This window comes from Balaenoptera musculus, chromosome 1, assembly GCF_009873245.2.
Source record: "Balaenoptera musculus isolate JJ_BM4_2016_0621 chromosome 1, mBalMus1.pri.v3, whole genome shotgun sequence".
NCBI classification, from domain to species: Eukaryota; Metazoa; Chordata; class Mammalia; order Artiodactyla; family Balaenopteridae; genus Balaenoptera; species Balaenoptera musculus.
Window position 1 is genome coordinate 115,918,079 of NC_045785.1, and position 23,595 is coordinate 115,941,673.

The window sequence follows — 23,595 nt, forward strand, 5'->3', positions numbered from 1 at the left end:
CTGTGCTGGTTTTATAAACCAGATAATGACCATAGGGTACTTACTCCACTGACAAATCGTATATTTCAAGGGCACTCTGCCACATGGGAAGTAAGAAATAATAATGAAGCAAATTCCATGGATGTAAAGTGGTGAGAAAGCACTCTTCCTTTGGAGTCCGAATTTAAAATCATGTCATTGAAACTTATGGTCTTTACTGTTTATACATTTTTTATATCCAGGACAAGAGTTTAAGCCAAGAACCTACATACATCCGTCTTTGGCTCCCATCCAACACCTGGGCTACTATCATGCATTTGAGTCAAGCAGAGAAAAAACAAAGGAATGAATGCATGCATGAATGAAATAAACATTGTTCTTCTATTCTCCTTGCTCTTTGTTGATGTTATTATTCATCTGAAGAGATAATGGCAGGAAAGGTAGAAAGGACCTAGGGAGAAAAGAGAAAGGGTTACAGATCAAGAGAAAAAGCTAGATGATCACAATTTGTAGAGAACAGAATAGTCTGAGAAGGTTTGCTAATATCAGCAGCTGTATTCATCCAAGTGATACCAGAAAACCCAGAAGTCCCAGTGGATTATTTGCTCACATTCCAGTCTGATGTAAGTGTTCCTGGTGGGGCAGCTTTCCTCCAAGCAGTGACTCAGATGCCCAGTTTCCTTCTATTTTTGTGGCAGTTCCATCCTCAGGACTTGGTTTCCAGTATCACCACTGGTATGAATATCCAGTAAGCAGACAAGAAAAAAGAGAGTGGAGAAAGAGCATTTGCCTCTCGACCACCTTGTCCTATAAGACATTCACATTACATCCGCACACGTGCCACTGGCACCCAGTCCCTTCTAGATACAAGGCAGTCTGGAAAGGTGGCCCCTGGAAGGGGAGCATGAATTCTTGGTGGGATGTTAGCTGTCTATGCCATAACTCTAGGAGCATTAGTCAGGATCCTGTCCTGAGAACACTTGTTTAGGAAAAAAAAAAAAAAAAAAAAAATGGCACTGGGAAGGAATTCAAAGGAAAAAGGATCACAAGCTGCCATCTCTCAAAAACCCTAGAAATGGGCAGAATAAACTAGCCTAAGTCATCAAAACTGTGATGTCAATTGCAGAAGACCGTTCCTCTCTTCCTTAATGCCTTGCTCTCCTCTGATGTTCAGACAGGCATTCATTCAGTGCTCTCATGGTGACCCCAAGCTCTTTGGACCCTTCTATTTAATGGTAATTCTGCCCCATTCTCTCAAGACATTGCTAGAAGACCAGCTAATCAAGAGCTAAGATGTACACAACTGAATTGATCCTGTCTTTAATATATCTGCATTTTTACTATTCTTTATTTTCATTACCTAAGGACTGTAGAAACCTTGGACCCCACGAAAATGATTAACTCATGTTATCACAGTCCAATTTAGGAGAAATTTGACAGGCAGCTAGTCCTTTGGAAGCCCTTAAATCATAGTACACAGCCTACTCTATGAGTGAAGTCAACCCACTAATAAGATAGTAATAAATAATAATAAAATACTAAAACTCATAAAATATCTGTCATTATCATAGTTCCTAATATTTTACAAAGGCCTTTAATATGCATGTACAAATCAAAACAGTAGTATAAAATAAGAAAAACATATGATCTCCATTTTACTTATGAAGAAATTAAGACTCAGATAAGCTAAATGACTTTCCTAAAGTCACATAATCAGTACAGAGCAGACTAAAAACTAAAGCCAAGATGTTTTGATCCTACTCAGTGCTCTTTCATAATTCTGAGGCAATGGGCCCTTTCTTGTGATGTTCAGTATTTCTTGGGTATTTAGAAGTCTCGCCTTTCAAATGATCTTCCAGCAAAAATTAGCCTGTTTACCTGTCTTCCAACCTGGTCTTACATTTGAGATCCTTTTCCTTATTTCTCTTCAACATGTATTACCTCTACTTCATGTTCTAATTGTCCTCTTTCTCCACCTTCAATATTTTCTTATGATCAGTTATCTGGGGGAAAAAAGGTTCATATTTTGATTATAAGTGCCATGACATATTCCTGCACTTATTTCCCAATCCACAGAAAATTTTCCACGACTGGCATCCTTCCAATCACCCTTGCCAATCTACTCTCCATGGCAGTAATGCACTCTTTCCTCCTTTTTTTTTCTTTTTAATCATGAAAGCTGATTGAACAAGCACTAAACTAACAGTGTTGGATTGTGGCAGGAAAGCAAGTAAAGACCTATGACCCGACACATATGGTTAAAAGGAGACTGTAGTGATAAGCCACAAGATGGGAGTAAATTCCTCCTTAAATCCCCATGCAAATCCAGTCTGTTACACAACAGGGCTTGTGTGTATTTGCCAGTAACTATGCTTAGGAGAAAATCTGCCTTGTTTACTCCATTTTCCCAGACTCTACTTGATTCAAGATACTCTCCGTTCAATTTTCATCCCATATTCTTGCCTTTTTTCCACATTTCTAATTCCTTTAAATAATTGCCTCACAATCTCTGTTCTTCCCTCCCTTTACTTTCTTTTGTTCATTTTGTTTTTCCAGATTATTTCCTAATTAGTCACACTTGATCTTAATATTTCTGCTCATTGCTTCCTCCCAAAAATATATCATATTAAGTCTCCAGAAGTTTTTTCTCATTATATCCAGCTGCTCTAAAATTGAAGATGAGCTTATAGGGCTGCAGTTGGCAAACTACAGGCCAAATCCAGCCTGTGGTCCATTTTTGTAAGGCTCCTAAGCTAAGAATGCTTTTTATGTGTTTAAAGGATTGTAAATCCAAACAGAGACAGACAGGCCCACAAAGCCTAAAATATTTATTATCTGCCCTTCTACAGAAAAAGTTTGCCAGCCCCTATTCCAGACTATGAAAAACTTCTGGTCTCTCATCCATTGCTATCCTCAGTAATCTTGATGATTCTTTGAGATTCTCTGCCCAGTTTTCAAGTAGAGGACACAGGATAACAAGGCAACCAACTGCAAAAAGGAACCAGAACCCAAGGCCCCTAATATTTTTCTTCATGTGGCATGACCATTATTAGAAGGGTTTAGAACTTCTTTTTATCTCAATTTATTGTCTTAGGGGTAGAGTATTTTGGGTCATAGAGAACAACTCAGATCATGGCCTTCACATTCCCGCTGTATCAGGGCTACAGTGGAGAACCAGCATCCTTCTCTCCAACCAGGAGAGTAAGAGAGAAGCAGGGGAGGTGGACCAGCATGCAAGGCAGCAGGGAGGTTGTCCAGGAGGAGAAAGGTCTGAATCATTTAGCCTCCCGGTGCATCCTAGGTGGTGGCGACTGGGTCTCCCCCCAGCCACACCAAGATAGAGACTGATTTGAATCTTTCCCGCATTTGTATTACAACTCCTGGCTCTGCTTCTGATACCCTGTTAGCAGGTTGAGGTGTCACTAGAGAAGTAAAGAGCCTGGGAGGTCGTGATAGCAGTGCCCCCGGGGTATTGATGGGTGTGCTGTTTGTGCTGACAAGCCTGACTACTTCTCTGAGACAAATGCCAAAGCTAAGGTGTGTGTGAGTTTGTAACAGCAGATCTCAGGAAAGCCTCCACTAAAAACTGTAACCGTCATGAGGGGAAACGCTCTCTGCCGGCAAAATAGGATGAAAGCAAAATAACAGACAACCAGCACACACCCGGAGCAAGCTTTATAACCAAAACCTACCTAATTGTAGGCACACACCAACTGTAGAACAAGCTAAACTCACATGTTTAGATCCAGGCTGTGAGAGTAGATTTAGGAGACACATATAAAAACAATAACAACAATACCAATAATAAGGTAGAAAGGAGAAAGACCTTTTGCTGGCCCAGAACGTTACTCTTACTAGAATGTAAGATGTCCATAGGGTGATTTTCATTTTTTAATAAATGTTTATTAAGCCTATATGAACTGCTAATTTTTGATCTAGAGCTCAGACAGGAGAAGACACTCATTCAGGACCACATGGTTATAAAAAACAAGACAGAAATAGAAGAACAGGGAAAGCACAGGGAGGAAGAGCACAGATGAAATTAAACAGATGTGACTTCAACTCTCAAGTCTATCACTTAGAAGCGATCTAATTTGGGGTGAGTTACTCACCTCTCTGAGCCTCAGTTTTCTTACCTCTAAAGTTGGAACAGTATGTACTTTTCAGGGATCTTGTCAGGATTCGAGGTTGTTTTTCTAATGTAATTGGTTCATGAATGATTCCCTAGAGGGAAAGAGGGACAGAGAGAGGAAGCTGTAGGGTAGTAGAAACATGGGGCCAAGGTGGCCTGAGTGTCAGGATAGCAGAATTCAGGCAGGGTTATATCCATATTTCCATATCCTTAGGGGATGAAAGATTAGAAACTTGCAGTTCTCACAATCCATACTATAGTGACACATAGGAATTCCTAGCTGCAAAAAGCATTTCAAGTCTGGGGGCCAAGATTTCTGAACAGAACGTTGTAAATCAAGCCCTTCCTTCATTGCTTTCTGAACATTCCAGACCCTCAATATGTGTGCAGGGCAATGCCCCCTTCTTTTTCTGCCTCTAACTTTGAATCTCCTGTTTTCTGACATTCTCAGCCTCCTGGGAGACTCCTAACCCACATCCATGTGATAAGAGATATTCTTGTCTGAGAATGAGGGTTAGGAAGGAAGAAGTGAAACAAAGGAAAATGTGCCACCAAAATTTCACTGGCCTGAGAGTGCCCACCCCTTTCCTGCACTGTGGTTATCTCTAAAGGGAGAACCAGGTATATCCCTGCCTCAGGTTTGCAAAGTCTCTGGTATTATCAGTAATGAAAAGACAACCTAAAATTGTAATAAAAAAACATATCACTTTGGAAAGCAAATAAGTTATACCCTGATGAGGTTGACTAGGAATATAACCTATGATTTAGCAATCTTATTCCCAGGTATATAGTCTGAAAACTCTTGCCATCATGAGATACAAGAATATTCTAGCAGCACTGGTCATAACAGAAAAAAGCTGAGAAACAAATACGTGTCTGTCAAAGGCAAGGTGTATTAATAAATTGTGGTATATCCATATCATGGTGCACTACACATCTGTGGACATAAATAAACTGTTGTACGTCTAAGGACATGGATAAATCTCAAGAAACACAATGATGAGGGAACCAAACAACACAAAAGAAGGTTTCCACTTAATATACAGTTTAAAAATAACCAAAACTAGGTAACATATTATTTAGCTATAAAGAAAACTAAGGGAGTGATTTGTTACATCTGGAGGCTAGAAGAGGGGTACCATTGAGGAGGCTGACCCAAGCATCTTCAGAGGAACTGGCAATGTTCTCCTATTAAGCTGGCTGGTTGGAACTTGAGTGTTTATTTGATGATCATAATTATACATTTTAAACTGTTCAGATATTTTATATACATCCTTGGCTATGAATAATTTATTTCACAATAAAAAAAAATTAATGTAACCCAAATGTGCATGGGGCCCCTTGCAGAGTAGCCTCTGCACTTACTCTACACTGAGCCCAGGAAGAGCACCAGTGTCAACCTTGACAAATAGGACAAATTTTTTTAAACGTTTTGTAGAAGATGCAAATGAGTGTTATATATTGTGTAGCACATGGCAAAAGTTAAACTTTCCCTTTAATCATTTCTATTCTTCCTTTTTTCCTGCACAAATGCTTTCTCTTTCTCATACGTCTGTCTCCTCTGAAGCCTTGAAGAAGCCCGTCTAGAAACTATGACGATCAATTCTTCCCACCTCACAGAGCCAGCTGTCCTGGCCAGCCCTAGCCCCTGCAGCATGATTGGGGGGCATTGACTGATACAGAATTTTGAATCTCATCAAAAAACTATTGACTACCACAATAAACTAACGTCAGAAAAGAAAAAGCACAGATGAACAGGAATTTGTCCCTGTCAAAAAGGAGTTACAAAGCCAAAGAGTACTGACAAGAGAGATGTTGACTATCTTAGGAATTGGCAAAATTAGTTTCATGCCATGAGAAACAGAATAGGTCCAATCACTCATTCACTCATTCTTAGTTCATGGTTTCACCTCATTCTTAGTGAGATAATAGAAGCCACTGGATATGAAGCCCCACATCTTCTGACCTACAAACCCACCTACTGACCTGCACTCATCACATCCTTCCTCCCTCTTGAAGCTCAACCTTTCCCTTGGGTTCTGGACTCCATCTTTTCTTAAATCCTAGAAGACGTCAAGCCTTACATTATCTTTCTTCTCCTGAACCTCCAATTTCTGCCCCTCTCCTGGATTATCTTCTTTGGCCTAAAAACATAATCTACTATCTCTCTTTAAGAATATAACAACAACAATAATCCTTCATTGATCCACACCTCTCCAAACCTACTGGTCCATTTCTCAGTTCTCTTCTACAGCCAAACTTCTTGAAAGGGTGACTTACACACACTGCCTCCGTTCCTAAATTCTGAATTTTATACTACTGAAATCTAGCCTCTGACTTCACCGCTCACTGAAACTGTTCATGCTGAAACACCCACTGACTTCCATGTTGTGCAAAGTTCAATGGACACTTCTCAGTCATGTTACTGAACTTCTCAGCAATGGCACTCTCTCCTTCTTATAACTTTTCTTTTTTGCTTCCTAAAACCACTTTCTCTCTTACTGGCTGTTTCTCCTCAGTTTTCTTGAATGGTTCCTCCTCCTTTACCCAAATTTCAAATCATGGGGGTCCAAAGAGCTTGTCTGAGCCCTCTTTGCTCTTCTCTCTACATTTTCTTCCCTAAATAACCTCATCAATTTCCACAGGTCTACTACTTATGATCTTTATGTGGAGGCCTTTTAAATTTACACGTGAAGCCTCTGAGCTCTTTCTGAGCTTAAAACTCATATCCAACTACCTGGCTCCAGCCTTCTCTTGGAAAATTTACACACATCTCAAATGTAAATAGAACTCTTATCTTTCTCTTGAGCCTTTTTTTTTTTTTTTTTTTTTTGAAGTATATAGTTGATTTACAATGTTGTGTTAATTTCTGCTGTACAGCAAAGTGATTCAGTTATACATACATATACACTCTTTTTTATATTCTTTTTCCATTATGGTTTAATCTTAGGATATTGAATACAGTTCCCTGTGCTATAACAGTAGGACCTTGAGCCTGTTTCTTTCTCCTTCTTCCAAATCTTCCGAGATCAGTACATAGCAATCCATTACTTCAGTGAGAAACATCCTTGATTCCTTTCTTTCCTTCATCATTCACATCTAAATCATCAAAATATCTGATCAATTTCTATCTTTAACATATAATCTCAAACCTACATTCTTCTGTCTTTACTGCCCTTGCATGACTCCAAGACAGTACTATCTCCTTCACTGTGATGGTGATGTTCCTGCAGCACTTTGTCACTCATCTCCCAAGTCCTCCCTTCTGAACTCCTAACTATGGGGCAACATCTCTGTGTGATCTCACTCCTGTGTCTGTCCAGGATGCCCAGCTCATTCTATTCCATCCATATTTAACTCAGGGCCTCATTCTGCCCTTCCCTCTGCCTGGAGTTCGCCCCCCTTTCCCAACTGGGAAAGGCTTCTTGTTCATCTTACCCAAAGTACCTCCACCCATCAGCCTCTGTCTCAGTCTCTTATTTATTCCCTTCCTAACAAACTAATTACAAATGGTGGCTACTTCATTTATTATTTTTTTTTTTTCTGCTGCTTTCCTTTTTGTCAATATCTCCTACCTGAATACATGTTTCACGAGGGTCAGGGCCTCCTATGTCTTGTTTATTATTCTTCTTCCAGTTCCTAACACAGTGACTGATATAAAATAGTTGCCAGACATAGCGACAGAAGCAAGATAATGACAAAGGCATCAAAAGTCCACAATAAAATGACTTCAGTGTAAATTAATCGCCTCTTAACGTGTCAGCCATTCTGTTGGGGAGACAGAAATAAAAGACAAGTAAATATGGCATGGGGAACGCCACGACAGAGGTACACACAGGAGGTGACAGGCAGTCAAAGGTAAGGCACCTGATCTAGATGGGGTGGGAAGGCTAGCCAAGAAAGGCTACACAGAAGAGTTTGACATTTCAGAGGTTGTTTTAAGTCACCCAGTGAAGAAATGGAGGAAGGGCATTCCAAGCGGAGTGAATAGATAAAGTGTATCAGTCGGAGAAGACTCTTCTCCATCTAACTCCTCCAGCCGGAAATGTGTAAACCAAGGGCTCTGCTTACACTCTCCTTTCCTTAACCCCAAACTAGACAAATGTGCCACACTGCAAAATGTCATCTCATCCCCACCCTCTGCTTCCAGGAAGTACTGTCTTTATTAATCTCAGGCACACCTACTTAAAAAGATATATTTAACCCACCTGTAAAATGCACAGATCTCAAGCAAAAGTAACAACTTGGAATACACTGTCTGTGTGCAAGTTTGGTACATTAACCTGAATGACAGACTCACCTGAGATGATGTTGCCATGTCACAGTATCACTTACTCCACGCTCAGCAAAGGCAGAGAACAACCCAGAGCTAGGATCGTGGTCCAGGAAACTTTTGAAACTGTGTGTTAATGATGGAGAAGTTTCTGTGGCTGTGCTGTGTAAAGTTGTTTTCTCAAGACTTTTATAGTTTTAAAAAAAAGCAGATAGGTAGTGAAGATTAGCCAGACTCTGGGTATAATCATTCGTTTCTAAGACCTGTGGATTCACAGGAGTCATTTCGAGGTATATTTAATTAAGGAGAACTTTAATACGATGTTTCTTTCCACCTTAAGGATTTGAAATTACACTTTAAAACACAAAAGTTACAATGAGAAGCACTTTTAGGAATAATCTTCTTCACCCCTTCGTTTTATAATCCAAGAGACTTAAGACCAAAAGAGTAAGACCATTCATGTAATCAAGGTGTTTGTGGTGGTTAATTCTATGTGTCAACTTGACTGGGCCGGGGGTGCCCACATACTTGGTCAAACATCATTTCTGGGTGTGTCTGTGAGGGCGTTTCTGGATGAGACTAACATTTGAATCTGTAGCCTGAGTAAAGCAAATTGCCCCTCCCAATGTGGTGGGCCCCATCCAATCTGTTGAAAACCTGAATAGAATAAAAGGCTAAGAAAGAATTCTTCCTCTCTGCCTGACTGTCTTCAAGCTAGAACATCAGTCTTCTCCTGCCTCCGAATTTGGACTCGGACTGGAACTATATTATCTGTTCTCCTGGGTAGGAGTTTCTCAGCCTCCATAATCACATAAGCCAGGTCCTAATAATAAATCAATCAGTATCTCTCACCCTCCCTTCCTTTCCGTACACACACACACACACACATTATTGGTTTTATTTCTCTCAAGAATCTTCACTGGGGGCTTCTCTGGTGGCGCAGTGGTTGAGAGTCTGCCTGCCAATGCAGGGGACACGGGTTCGAGCCCTGGTCTGGGAAGATCCCACATGCCGCGGAGCAACGGGGCCCGTGAGCCACAACTACTGAGCCTGCGCGTCTGGAGCCTGTGCTCCGCAACAAGAGAGGCCGCGATAGTGAGAGGCCCGCGCACCGCGATGAAGAGTGGCCCCCGCTTGCCGCAACTAGAGAAAGCCCTCGCACAGAAACGAAGACCCAACACAGCCAAAAATAAAAAATAATTAATTAATTAATTAATTATTTTTAAAAAGGCAGATGCTTGCTTTAAAAAAATAAAGAATCTTCACTAATACAGTGTTCAATGTCATCCCAAGGGAATCACGCATCCGACCTCAATAGCTTCCTCCAACCACCAAAGTCCTGGGGTTCCAGGTCAAACGCCACACCATTGGCAGCATTCGCCACCCAGGTCCTGCCATTTTCCTGTGTGACTCTCTGTCCACATGGGTGTCCTGTCCTGAATCCTACCTTCTCTTTTTTTTAAATAATTGAAGGATAGTTGATTTACAATATTATATTAGTTTCAGGTATACAACATAATGATTCAATATTTTTATAGATTCTACTTCACTTAAGGTTATTATAAAATATTGGCTATATTCCCTATGCTATACAACATATCCTTGTAGCTTATGTATCTTATACACAGTAGTCTGAAGCTCTTAATCCCCTACCCCTATCTCACCCCTCTGCCTTTCCCTGCCCCCACTGGTAACCACTAGTTTATTCTCTACATCTGTGAGTCTGTTTCTGTTTTGTTATTTTCTTGCCTTCTCTTTTCTTTGACTTTTCCATTCCCATTAACCTTCTCTTTGCTTCTGCTGCAAGCAGATTCTTTTCCTCATGTAAATTGATACAATCAAATACTCTATACTCTGAGAATAACCTTGCAGCATCACAGCTAGTTCACTGAATTGCTCCCAGCCTCTCGCCTGCTTTTTGACCCATCCCTTAGTCCCCCTCTGACTTCATTTCCATGCACACCCAGCTTTGCTCCTAGGGGCTGTAGAAAACCCCCACTTGCCAGTATCCTAAACCTCCTCCGTCTCTGTCCTTCCTCCACATCCGTTTCCCTCCCCCCAGACTGTAACTCCAGTCACTTCACCTGTCAGCTTTCTCCACGCTTGTACCCAGCTGCGAATCGCTGCTAGAGAAAATCACACAGCTATGAATTAATGATAAACTTTATCTGCGTTCTCCACGCTGCTCCACAAACATACTGTGCTTCCTACTCAGCTGACTCTCCACATTTCAATAATAATTACTTCAAGATTTCTTCACTCTCTTCAGATACTTGACTCCTCTACATCTGAGTTCACTCTCAGAAAATTACTCTTATTCTACTTCATAGAAGATAGAGATCCATCCGACCAAACTCCTTCAACTTTCTAACTATAGTGGATTGAATAGTGTCCCCACTAAAAAAAAAAAAAAAAAAAAGTCCAGATCCTAACCCTCAAAACCTGTGAATGTGACCTTATTTGGAAAAGGAATTTTTGCAGACATAACTAAGTTTAGGGTGAGCCCTAAATCCAATGGCAGGTCTCTTGATAAGAGAAAGGCAGAAAGAATTCTGAGACACAGAGAAGCTGGTCATGTGATGATAGAGGCAGAGGTAGGAGGTATGCAGCCTCAGACAAGGGACCCCTTCAGAGGGGGAGAGACCAGATGATGCCTTAATTTTTGGACTTCTGACTTCCAAAATTGTGAGAGAATAAACTTCTGTGTTCTTACACCACCCAGTTTGGGGTAATTTGTTATGGCATCCCTAGGAAATTAATAATGCCAATCAAGCTGGCACTTACCTGCATCCGTAACTGCCCCATATCCTTCCTCTTTATTTACAAGAACAAAGGGTGGATACCTCCTATTTATGTCTCCAGCTAGGCTGAGGATCCCACAACAAGGCCTTGTGATTAATGGTGCAAGTCTCAAGTCAGATTTGCTTGGTTATGAATCCCAGCTCCACCATGTACTGCATGGCCTTGGTACCTATCTGTGCGTCAGTTTCCTCATCTCAAAGAAATGGGATAATAAAAATAGTACCTCTCAGAGAGGCTGTATAAGACTCAAATGAGATAGTGCTCTCAGAACAGTTCCTGCACAACGAAGGGCCCAGTAAATTATTATCTTTTAATTAGCTCTGGTTATCTTCTTAGGGACTAAACTATTTAGTGAGTATTTCCTTTCTTTTTCCTTCAGCCTTTCTTTCATGGGATAATTTCCATGAGTGTTGAAACATTCTCAACCCTTTCATTTCCAAAAAACAACAACATCCCTCCCCTAACCATACTTCTCCCGCCAGCTCCCACCCCATCCCTAAACTCCATTTCACAACAAATCTGCACTCACTGCCTCCACTTTCTCATCCCTTCCTCATGCCTCAGTTCGCATGTGAACCAACTGAAATCGACTCTGGCCCTCCACTGCACCTGCACTGGGCAAGGCCACACATGACTTACTCCTAAAGAAAACATCAGTTGTTATCAGCAGGCTTTGCCACTGCTGCCCACACACCCTTTTTCAAGAGCTTCTTTCCATTGGCTCTGGCACCTGTCCTCCTGGTTGTCTCCCAGGCTCTCTGGCCGGTCTCCTGTGTTGGCTTCCCCCTCTTCTAATGATTCCTTAAATGATGGGTTCCTCAGGGTTTCTTTTTAGCCATTCTTTTTTCTGTACCTTCAGTGAGATGTCGACCACTCCCAAAACATCAATTTACTCCCAACAGGCTGATGATTCCTGACTTGTCTCTCCAGCCCAGATTCCTCTTCCTCATTCCAGGCTTACATATCTCATTGCTCACTAGAAATATCTACCAATACGTCTTAGACATTTCAAATTCAACATGTCCAAGGGGGAATACTCACCTTCCCTGACCATTTCGAGAATCTACATCTTGGCTAGTACACACTTTCTCACTAAGTGGCACCTCCCCTCACCCCTTGGTTCAAGCCAGAAAGCTGTGAGCCATCCTGGACTCGTCTCTTCCTTTGACCGTAAAACCAATTTCCACCAAGTCTTATCCATTCAACATCTTAAATATCTCTCAGATTCACTCACTTTTCTCCTTCTCCACTGCCCTAATATAAGCCAATGCCACATCACACATACCTTGAAACTAATGTCCCATCGGGGGTTTTCCTCCAGAACTTCTCCAAATTTCAGCTAGAATAATCTTTCCAAATATAAATCTGAGTGTGGTCACCCCTACCCCCATACACACACAAACAGTTAAAATTTTTCATTGCTGGTATTTGCTCTTATAATAAAACCCAAACTCCTTAAAAAGATTTATCAGCCCCTCCACAGTCTGGCTCTCAGCATTTGACTCCCGTCCCATAGCCTGCCTGGTGTCTTTTTGTTCTCCCTTTCTTCCATGGCTTCATACCACTTCTTCCAGGAAGACTTCCATGACTCTTTGTCCTCCAGATATTCCATGACATTCTCTGTACTTCTTTTAGCAGAGAACTCACCAGAACATGTTGGGATGCCGTAATTAATGTCTGCTTTCCACACTATGTAGCAAGCTCTGTAAGGGTCAGAATCATGCCTGTCTTGTTCCCCATATCTCCCCAGTGCTTCTCAAAGCTCCTGACACACAGTAAGCATTTAATGAAGACGGGCTGAGGAAATAGACAATTGCTTTTCTAAGAGGGAGGGGATATTTGTATACATATAGCTGATTCACTTCACTGTACAGCAGAGACTAACACAACATTGTAAAGCAATTATACTCCAATAAAAAAAGTAAACAAATGCTGCTTTTCTTGTGAATAACTCAGTACTTATACGGCATTTCTCTAAATTCCCCGTGAATCATGACTGAGTTTGTATATGTAAAATGACCATAATTAAAAGTTATTGACTGAATTAAAGGAGCAATTAGAGTGATTTATCCCTGAACTCTCCCGTAGAGTAAGTTAATTCAAAGGAAAGGAATTATTTGAAGAAAACCTAGAAACTGGGAGCCGTTTAGTGGTGTGACCTGGAGACCTTGGAGAAAAGGTTTTAATGGCGTCGTACTCAGATTAAGATAGACCATGAAAAGGATCCTTTATAGTAGCCTGGTTTCCTGAGGGGTCAAGTTTGGAAATTATAAAGAAATACATATAGAGGAATTTAGGATAGGAAGCCATGGACAACATCCAAATTTGAGGGATTACTAAATAAGACATCTCTTAACCTGGTCAAAGTTGGACTCTATCTTTTATACTTTATACACCTTTAACTAATAATCTACTTCTTATTCGCGCCACCTCAGAGAAGTCTGACATCTTATTTCTCTTCTTTCATATATGGATCATGGATGAGGTTTACAGACAATGCGTGCATTGAAATGGGATAGATGCGATCTTTGACCAAAATCAAGTCAGAAAAGAACACATTTTAATGTTTGTGATATGACATGCAAATAAAGAAAGTAAAAGAGTATCTAATAAATGAGGCTCACATACCATGAGGGAAATGCCATATGCAGGAACACTGACTTTCCAGAGAAGAAAGGTTTTAGATTTTGCATTGGAAAAGCCTGGCTGGCATTGTTGAGCAAGATTTCCAGCAGGTGGCGCCCTGAACCAATTAATGGGAAACACAAACGCCAATGTGCTGTTGGACATTTTAAGAATTAAAATGTTTTAAGAATTAAATCACCTCCCTTTTTGAGATATATATACTCTGATCACACACTCAGGAGATTGTGGAGTCCATGCCTTCTGTGCAGACACATATACATGCGCCTAGATACATTCCTCCACTGAGGAATAGGGTAGCATTAGATATACTACTACTATACTATGAAGGCTAATGTTAACAAGCCAGATATACAAACACACATACATATGTATGTGAATTGGATCTGCTTCTCAGGGCCAATCCATCTCCTCCAAATTGGTCCTTTAACACCATCTACTAAATAGTCCACATTTCTCTGCTATATTAGCATTCTCTCTCTCTCTCCACAATAACTAATCCAACTTTCTATGCTTTCTTCAAACACGCAACACCCTCTTTTTCCCAGTTATTCTCACAAGACGACATGATTACTTACTTTAAAAGAAGGAGGAGGAGGAGGAGAAGGAGGAAGAGGAGGAGAAGGAGCCATCTGCATCATCAGGTGAAATTTTCTTATCTTCCGGATGTCAACATGCAAATCTATATCTGCACACATGCTACCATCCTACAGCAAGAGAGAAGCTGACTCTCCAGCTACCAAAGTGAATCCCTTCACGGTACTCTACATCATATTCCCACCCCCTCTCCACTTCCTCAGAAACCTTGGCTATCATTTTTGCCTTTTTCCTCTATTTCTCTCTCTTGACTATTCAAACTCTCCTTCTCAATGACTTCCTCCCCAGTGGTTTTCAAACAGCTCAAGTCTCTCCCACTGAAAAAACAAATAAAATGGGTGGATGTATAGATACAAGTTTGGCCATGAGTTAATCATTGTTGAAACTAAGTGATGGGTACATGAGGGTTCGTGATACTACTCTGTTGAATTTATTTACATTGGAAAATTTCCAGAATTAAAAGTTTTAAAATAGGAAAAACAAAAAGATGTTCTTGTTTGGCTCTTTCTGCCATCCAGCTCACCACCCTCCCCTCATCCCTTCTCAGCCAAACTTTTAAGAGTTGCCTCTCTGTGTTCCCTCCATGTCTTCCTCTCCCCCTTCCTCTGCACTCCCATCCAGTTTCTTGCCCTGATACTCCATAGAAAGTGAAATAACTCCCACCACTGGCTTCCATGTCACTGAATCTAACAGATAAGTTTAGTTCTGCTTATTCTTGACTTTTCAGTAGCATGTGGTACTCAATCAAGTCCCATCTTGAATGCTCCCTTCCTGTGAGTTCAGAAATGATAATATTCCGGTTTCCCTTATTTCTCTTGCCATTGCTTTTCTCTTTTTCTACTGTGCCATTAAATATTAGAGTTCCTCTTAGCTCATTCTTAGGTCCTTCTCACTCTACACTTTCTCCCAGGTGATCTCATTCATACTTTTGGCTTCAAATTCCAACATGCAGATGACTCCTAAAATCAAACCATCAGTTCAGACCCTGACCCAGCTCTCAACTTCAGAGCACCTCAAAGTTAGAAGCTCAGAGCTGAACTCACCTACCCCAAACCTGGTCTTCTTTCAGTGTTTCCTATCTCAGTCAATGGCAGGCAAGCCAGAAATCTTGGAGCCATACTTGACAAGTCCTTCCTCTTTGTACCATTTCCAACCCACCACCGAATCCTGCACATTTTAGCTCCTAAATATCTCTAAAACCCACCTACTTCTCTCTGTTTGCACCACTACCCACCCCTCCCCCAATCCAAGCTAACCTCACTTTGCACAGCAACTACTGAACTGCTATTCAGCTCCAGCATCTATCCTTGCACCCTTCTACCCTGTCCCCTGAGCAGCAGCTGTAGTAATCGGTCTAAAATGCAAAGCTAATCATGTTATTCTTTGACTTAAAACCCTTCAGTGGTTTCTCCCTGTTTTTCAGATAAGGACAAAACCCTCTGCAGTCACAACAAGGCCCTGTGGGGTCAGCCTCCTGCCTCTCTCTCCAACTTCATTTCACGCCACTTTCTGCCTTCCTCTCTGTAGTCAAACCACACTCACTTTTCAGCCATTTGTCCTCCCTCCCACCACAAGACCTTTGTGCTCCCTGTTCCTTTGTCTGGAAAGCTCTTTCCTTCATTCTTTGCCTATTTCCTACTGATCTTTCAGATTCAAGTCAAGAGACATTTCCTGGAAGAAGCTTTCCTTGGCCCCTCTGAGGAGGTCAGCTCCCTCTGCCATAAACGGCCTTGGCTCCATCGACCTCTCTCACTCACAGTTGCAATTCTACATGTATTTGTGTAATAATCTCTGTCTCTTTTTGCTTATCCTTGTATCACCACATCTAGTTCGATGCTTAGCACGGAGTAGGCACTAAATAAATATCTGTCGAATGAGTAACTGAATGAATGTTCATTCCCTGCCAGGTTTCTATCTACTTAACCAGTCTCTAGGCTATCTCCCCCGTCACCTCTGAGTGAATACTCAGGGGTCACAAACTCATTTTTAATATTAATATGCCTCTGTGATTTTATAACTGATATATAACAGACACCCATATGTGGGACATGCCAGTCATTTTTATTATAAGGTTTGGAGCCACATAAATATTTTTGTACCTAAAAATGCAGATATAATGAAATAGAACCCCAAATTTGTACTAGAATGTAGCAAAAAGTATGAGACTTCAAAGCAATGTTGTACTTGGCAAAAGCCACTTTAGGCTCTGCTTCGTGACACCTGGGGGTAAGCAATCACTCTCCTCCACTACTTGGGGCACACTTAAGTACAAAAATTTTAAAGTACTGTTGGAAGTTTGTGCATAATTAGAAAAGAAAAAAGTTGCATATTCCTTCAAAATAAGTATAATTGGTTCTAAATTGTCTGCTATTTTGGATGGTACCATTTCCCTAAAAGGAAAGAAGGAAGAAGAATATTTGGGGTTGTTAGTGATTCCCAGATGATGCTTCTCTGAGACTCAGGACTGAACTGGGTGCATGGCAGGCAACACTCCCAGGAAGTGCCCTGGTCAGGAACACAGCAGCCAATCTCTGGTATCCTATCTCCTCCCAGCTCCCCAGGAATTTGTCTTTAGTCTCATCCCACCTTCCCTGTATAGACATACTTGCCCTCATACCTAGCTTTAAAGCCTTGCATTGCTCCTAGCAGAAAAGGCTTCACATGACCCTCTCCACAGGGCCTGTGAAACCTTGTCCCCAGGGCTGGACTAAGGATTGCTGCAAGGTTTCGATGCTCAGAACCCTAGAGAGAAATCCAGGGCTCCCACAGTGACCACAGGGGAGTGAGTCCTCTTGAGGGTAACTACTATAGAAGATACATTGTGCACTTCTTATTTCCCTTGGCACTCTACTATGCCCAAGCATTTTCAAGGTGGAGAAACATGTGGTCCATGGCTAAGTCCCCCAGAGCCTCACACAGGATCTCCAAGAAAATAGCTTGAGGCATGCAGTCTGAAGAAGTCTGGTTGGACAAACTGTCCATAAACAAAGGAAGCCAGTGTTTGTTTTTGCACCTACTATGTATCTACGTATCCAGACACTTTTCCATTTTACCTTATTTAATTCTAGATATTATTTGGCTCATTTTCTAGATGAGAAAACCAAGGCTCAAGAAACCTAGTGCATGCCCAAAGTCATGCAAGTAAAGAGGAAGCCCTGTGATGCAGACCCAGGTCCGTGTCGTCCCCATGCAGTTTTTCCTCCACTATGCTCGTGTTTCCAGCTTCTCGTATCATGTGACTCTGTGCCTCACCTGCTGTCCATTCTCTCAATGGAACCACCACAGGAAAACATTACCATTGCAGAAGCAAAAAGATATATCTTCCAAGGAAGACATGGAGAAGTTTAAAAACATTCTGTTCCATTATAATTTATAGAAACTGCAAAAGACATAAACACTGAAATCACGATTAGGAGAATAAGTTCCATTTCCTACGGCTCTTAAATACAAACAAAATGAACATTTTTTTTTTTTCTTGTAAGTGGAATCATTGTAATGACAATAAATAAAAGTAGTTCCTAGACAAAATATAAATGATCCATGCCAGGCTAGCTCTCCAGAGATGATAAATCACTTTTGTAGGTGGGCATTGTTATAAAACCCTCCACTTCTGGTGGTACTAGCTCCACCACTTGGGAACCACAGTGCCACGTCCCGCTGCTTCTAAAAGGTGTTGGGTCCAGCAGACCTGCAAACATTCCACTCCCCCCAATCCAGTCTATTCTTTACCAACAGCCAAAATTATCCTTTTAACATCTAAATCAGATTCTACCACTTCTATGCTCAAACCCACCAATGATTTTCATTAGTATGAAGGAAAGTTTGACTTACAAGCCTTATGTCAGCACTTGCCAGTTGGTCTGCAATTGCCCCGAGGTAGTGGTTTGAAAATTTAGTGGAGTATTTTTTGTTTTTGTAATGATTGGGGACCACTGCTAGCCACAGAGAGGAAGATTACCTGGGATTTGTGTGTCCTGCAATGTGTAGATGCATCTCACACAAAGAAGACTTTGCCCCATGTTGTGCACTTCTTTTGAATGGCCTACTGAAAGGCTAGTTGTTGGTGTCTAGACCTAGGTTCTATCTTATTTTTCCATATAACTACAGTTTCTGCATGGTTTAAAACTTCCTAAAATATTCAGGAATGCAAAATGCTGCATACTTTGCAAGAAGATTTAATTTGTTTTGATGATAAATTTATCAAGTGTGCACCAGCTTGGAAAATCACAACACTGCTTGTGACTGACATTCCTTGTGATATTTAAAACATGCCTGCATTTTTTTTTTTTGCATATATAACATCTATAGCTGTTGCACTGAAGGTGATTCTTCATATAGGTATGACTGCTAGTGTGGCATTTATGTATTAAAATACACAGCATTTATTACAAATTTATTTCCTTATATTACAAAGAGGATATTTTATTGATTTGTTTTATTTATGTGCGTAGGAAGTTATATAACCTATAAATTTCACTGCAGGAAAGTAAAGGAAAAGTGAGGAGACACTGGACTTATTACACAAGGCAGAGTTGGCTGTGATAGGGTTGAGTACATTATCCTATATGACATGCCCCATATTTATCTCTGAACTTTACTCTTCATCACTCCCTCCCTTCCAACCACACTGACCTTTGTGCTTTCCCTCAAAGCCATCAAGCTCATGCCCAACTCAGGTTCTCTGCTCTTGCTGTTTCTCTGTTTGGAACACCCATCTTCTGGATCTCACTGAGCTCTCTTGCTTCATTCAGTCTTCACTCAAATGCCACCTCCTGGGAAAGTCTTCTGTGACCACCACACTTCACATCACTCTACCTTTAATCATTAGTTCCTCAGCAGGTATCCCTACCTACAATTCTATCATAATATTATTTACCTAACTATTCTTTATCTCGCCCATGGGAATATGCATTCCATGAGGGAAGTGGGTAATGCTATTTTGGATCCCAGTGCCTGCAACATGGAAAGTGGCATAGAGTGGGCACTTGATAAATATTTGTAAATTAATGCATGAAGATATCTCCTGTGTTCCTGATCCCTAGGAGCTCCGTCTCTTTCTCTTTCCTATCTACATAATTTATAGCCAGTCTAAGTCAGCATTCATTCTTTCAAATATATCCATCAAACGCTGACCATATTTCTGGCAGTGCGAATACAATAATAAATAAGACATATCCTGCCTGCATACTTTGTAATTAATGATCATCGTCAGCACCCGTGAAGCATTTGAGTCCTACAGTGAAATGATTTTATTTAAAAAAACCCACCCATTTCTATTTTATATTCTGAGTATCTTTAAAATACAATAATTATGATATTCATAAATTAGAAGTTATCTCTCGTATGTTAAGAAGAAAGTTTTTATCACATATAAAGGAATTTTTACCAATGTGGAAAATCTTGCTGCCGGTGCTGGTGATGTCCTTCTTCAAGTCCCCAAAACATTACCCCTCAGAGGCTGAGGGAGCTAAAGGATGATGATGTTTGAATAAGTGGAAGCTTTTATTTCCCTTCAGTGGTGTAGCCAGCAGGGGCCTCTACCCACCTGGCTGAGATGAACCCACCTCTGTAAGGCACAGAGGGACCATCTGCCCTCTGAAGGACTCCACTAGCTAGAAAGTCCATTCCATCCTCTTTGTTAGGGTGGCACAAGTCAGCATCAGCCCCAATTGGTGGCATACAGCCACAGTGGAGGTTCCAGGCAGGAGCTGATCATTCAGACCCTTTCATTTCCCTACTCTCTGGCCAGGCATCTTTCCCACATGCTGAGGAGAGAGACAAAAGCAATCCCCAAACTAACAGAGCCTATATACTTGTACAGAGCTGTACAGTGGACTTTCTCATTCATTTTTATGTTTGGAGGATAGATAGTACCATTTTGTATTTATAAACTAGCAAATTAAAGTTCAGAGAGGTTTAGAAACTTGGCAAAGCTGCGACTTAAACCAAGGTCTTCTGGTTCTAAGTTAGAAAATGGAAATCATTGGCTAAAATAAGTTTGGGGGATTATCTGTGAGGTTTATTTCTCACTGGTATAGAACTTCACGTAAGGAGCAGCCTACATTCCACCCTGATCAAACACTTGAACGAATCTCAATTCAGTGCCTACTTGGGCACACATTCCCTCCCAGTTCCCACAGTTTCATAAAAACAACATTCCTAGAAAGCTTCTAGAATTGAGAAAACCTTAGAGTAGGCCATGATGAACCTGTACTCTTACCACAAACTTTAACAGTGACAGAGGAACAACCCTCTTAACTTTTCAAAACTGTTACTATTGAGCAGCACAATTATAATAGAATGATGCAGGGGCGGGGTGGGGGTGCTAAAAGATGTAGGTAGTATTCTGAATTAAGGCTGAAAACTCTGATACGCCCCTTCCCTAAACCTCCCCCCAAAACGCCCTCCCGCCACACACCCCCATCCACACACACAGACCAATTTCCTTTCAGGCCTGACCTTTAAGCAAAAATATCTAGGATAAACTGAGCTAAAAATAGGCTCCAGAAGGGCTGCCCAGGGATTTCAGGTCCACACCAGTATCCTCCAAAGGGCATATCCATGGGGCTGGTAGGAAAGAGTTAATATTCGAATTGGTGTTCTACCAAAGTAACTCAGGAAGGTAAAGCTGTGTTGGTTCTTACTGCAAGAATCCTAAGTCCCTTTAAAGTACCAGACTGCTTCAAAAGAATTTCAGGAGTTTCAACTTGCTACAAACATGTATGTGTCCTAAAGGCTTAAAACACATCAGTCGCCTTCCATTGTCCTCCTGTCTGCCCTGTCAATTCCCTACCTCTTGGCGTGGTTTGGATTCTCCTCTCTCAGCCCGCCCCAGCTTCCTTAGAGCAGGAGTGCACAGCTGGCTGTGTCCTCTGGTCGCCCGTCCAGAGCCCCGTGTGGGAGAGATGCTGACTCGCCAGCAGTCAGGAGGAGAGGTGTGTCTTCTCAGGTTTCCTGAGTTCACCTGAGGTCGAGGTCAGTTCCTAGCTTGGGTGGCTCCCTCTAGCTAATAGACTAGAGGCTGCAACGTGAAAGGGAGAGAGCCAGGCCAGCCCAAAGTAGAAAACCAATCTGACCGAGCTCCCAATCTTGCTGAATATGGCCCATTAGATGAGCTAGGGAAAGAGAGCAGAAGTGGATGCAGGGTGAGAGAGGTGGTGAGAAAAAGGCTTGTTGGAAACCAGGAATTATGAAAGTAACACTCAGATACAAACTTCAAACTTTGTCCTGCAATCAGGAAAGGCTGCAAACTTTTCACAGCAAAGAGCATTTAAGACCTTGACTTTCTTGTACAAGTTTGTCTGCTGCCGGTAATTAGCATGCTGTTGTGTCGTTTATTCCACTGAGACAAAGAGCAATGAGTACATCTCACCTTGTAGATGAGGAAGTCGGTGATGAGCATTAGCACAAAAAGCCCACCCTTTGGAATACAAAAGTATAGCCAACAAAGATAACACAAGAAATCATCCTCTGCATGACCCCATCCATCTCCTGACCCACCTGGGTCAAGGTGATTGTCACCTTGGAACACAACTGGACCTTTCCTCATCAGCATATGGGACGATCTGCTTTTTTGTTTTCTTGGAGGTAAAGGGATGGAACCATAGTGGTTCCAAAACCTATGGCAAGGCGTCTCCGTCCCTCTGTGCCAATGATTTTTCTATGAAGCAAAGGATTCAAAGGCTGTGTCAGTCAGGCTGAGCAGAGAGATGCAGCAGACATCTGAGCCTTCATTAGACAACGAAAATTAGTAAGGGAGGAACAGAGAAAGAACAAAGAAGGAGGAGAGAGAAAAAGAGGGGAGGTCCAGGATTCCCAAGGAAAGCGGTTTCCTTTCTCTTCCCAGAGCCCCAGGAAGGAATAAATATAATTATCGACCTAGCATGACAGCATACAAAATAAAAGAGGTACCTGCCAGGTGACCATCTCTGCCGGGACTCGAACCCGGAACCTCTGGATTAGAAGTCCAGCGCGCTCGTCCATTGCGCCACAGAGACCTCACCACACACACAGCATCAGCACCAGAACTGAAAAAGCACATACCTTCTGCATCACCGAGCCATCTCAGCATCCTGCTCTCTGAGCGGTGGGGGGACAGGGACAGCTGGAAAATCTGGAGTGGAGATCTACCAGCCGGCTCCATCAAAGCTTTTCTCAATACCGTGGGTCCTGGGGTCCTCAGAGGATTGGAGAAATGTGAAGGTGGTCATTTTCCCAGTCCCAGAATCTCTGATGGAGTAGGACAGAGCTACAGCCTTTGCTCTTCTTTCCTCTCCATCCCTAAGGGAGGATAGGGAGAATGCCTTTCTATTCTCATGCTAATTAAGCAGAGCGCACCCAGCCCAGCAGAGAAAACCGAAGCCTTCTCTACCTCCACCCCTCTCCCTCGCTGTGGTTTCATCCCATTCCAGCTATTCTCACACAGGGGCTGGGCAAAGCTGGGAGATTCAGGAAAACCCTCGATCCCTGAGACAAAGGAGCTGCCTCCGTAAAGAAACAGTGTGAACAGCAGCAGCGGCTAGCAGGGAAGCTGGGCTCCAGGAGACTGGTCCAGTTCTCAGCTTTGAGAGCTGCATCTGTCGAGTCTGGGGAAGAGGTAACAGGAGTCTGATATGATGTTCCTTTAGCATCTTCACTAGAATTAAGGATGGGAGTGGAGTCAGAGCAGCAGTGAGTGTGTGTGTGTATGTGTGTGTGTGTGTGTGTGTGTGTGTGAGAGAGAGAGAGAGAGAGAGAGAGAAAGTGAGAGTGAGAGAGAGAGAGAGAGAGAGAGAGAGGGAGAGCATACACAGGGAAGAGGGTGAGAGTGGCAGCTCTGTAATGAAATACAGATGGTCTTCAAGCAGCCCTCCACGAATACCTGCTTCCCTTCCCCCACCTTCCCCAGCTCCAAGTCTGCTTTTCTTTCCTCCCAGGACTGTCTCATTTAAAGAATGAGGATTTCTCAGCTGTCTGGGCTTGCTAGAGGTGTCCCAGGACAATCAAACTGATCATCCCTCCACAACCATACATAAAGACCTCCATACCCAGCCCAGACCCAATAACACAGTTCCTATTTTTAAAAGCCTCCTAGAGAAGACAATGCCATAATCACTGTTTCCACTATGCCAGTCCTTCTGAAAGTCTAATCTAAGTCCTTCTTACCTCACCTTCAGCTCATTTTATCTTA

At 42.0% G+C, this 23,595-nt stretch overlaps 1 long non-coding RNA gene and 1 other non-coding gene across 2 annotated transcripts; both read right to left on the reverse strand.

Moving 5' to 3' along the window:
- Positions 1-624: 624 nt before the first annotated feature.
- LOC118886911 lies at positions 625-22,723 on the reverse strand. The gene is made up of 3 exons (XR_005017825.1): positions 22,470-22,723; positions 4,092-4,203; positions 625-711 (listed from the first exon to the last, which is right to left on the reverse strand). It is a non-coding gene; the product is annotated as an uncharacterized LOC118886911 (long non-coding RNA).
- On the reverse strand, positions 22,350-22,423 carry TRNAR-UCU. Its single transcript has one exon. It is a non-coding gene; the product is annotated as a tRNA-Arg (tRNA).
- Positions 22,724-23,595: the final 872 nt, after the last annotated feature.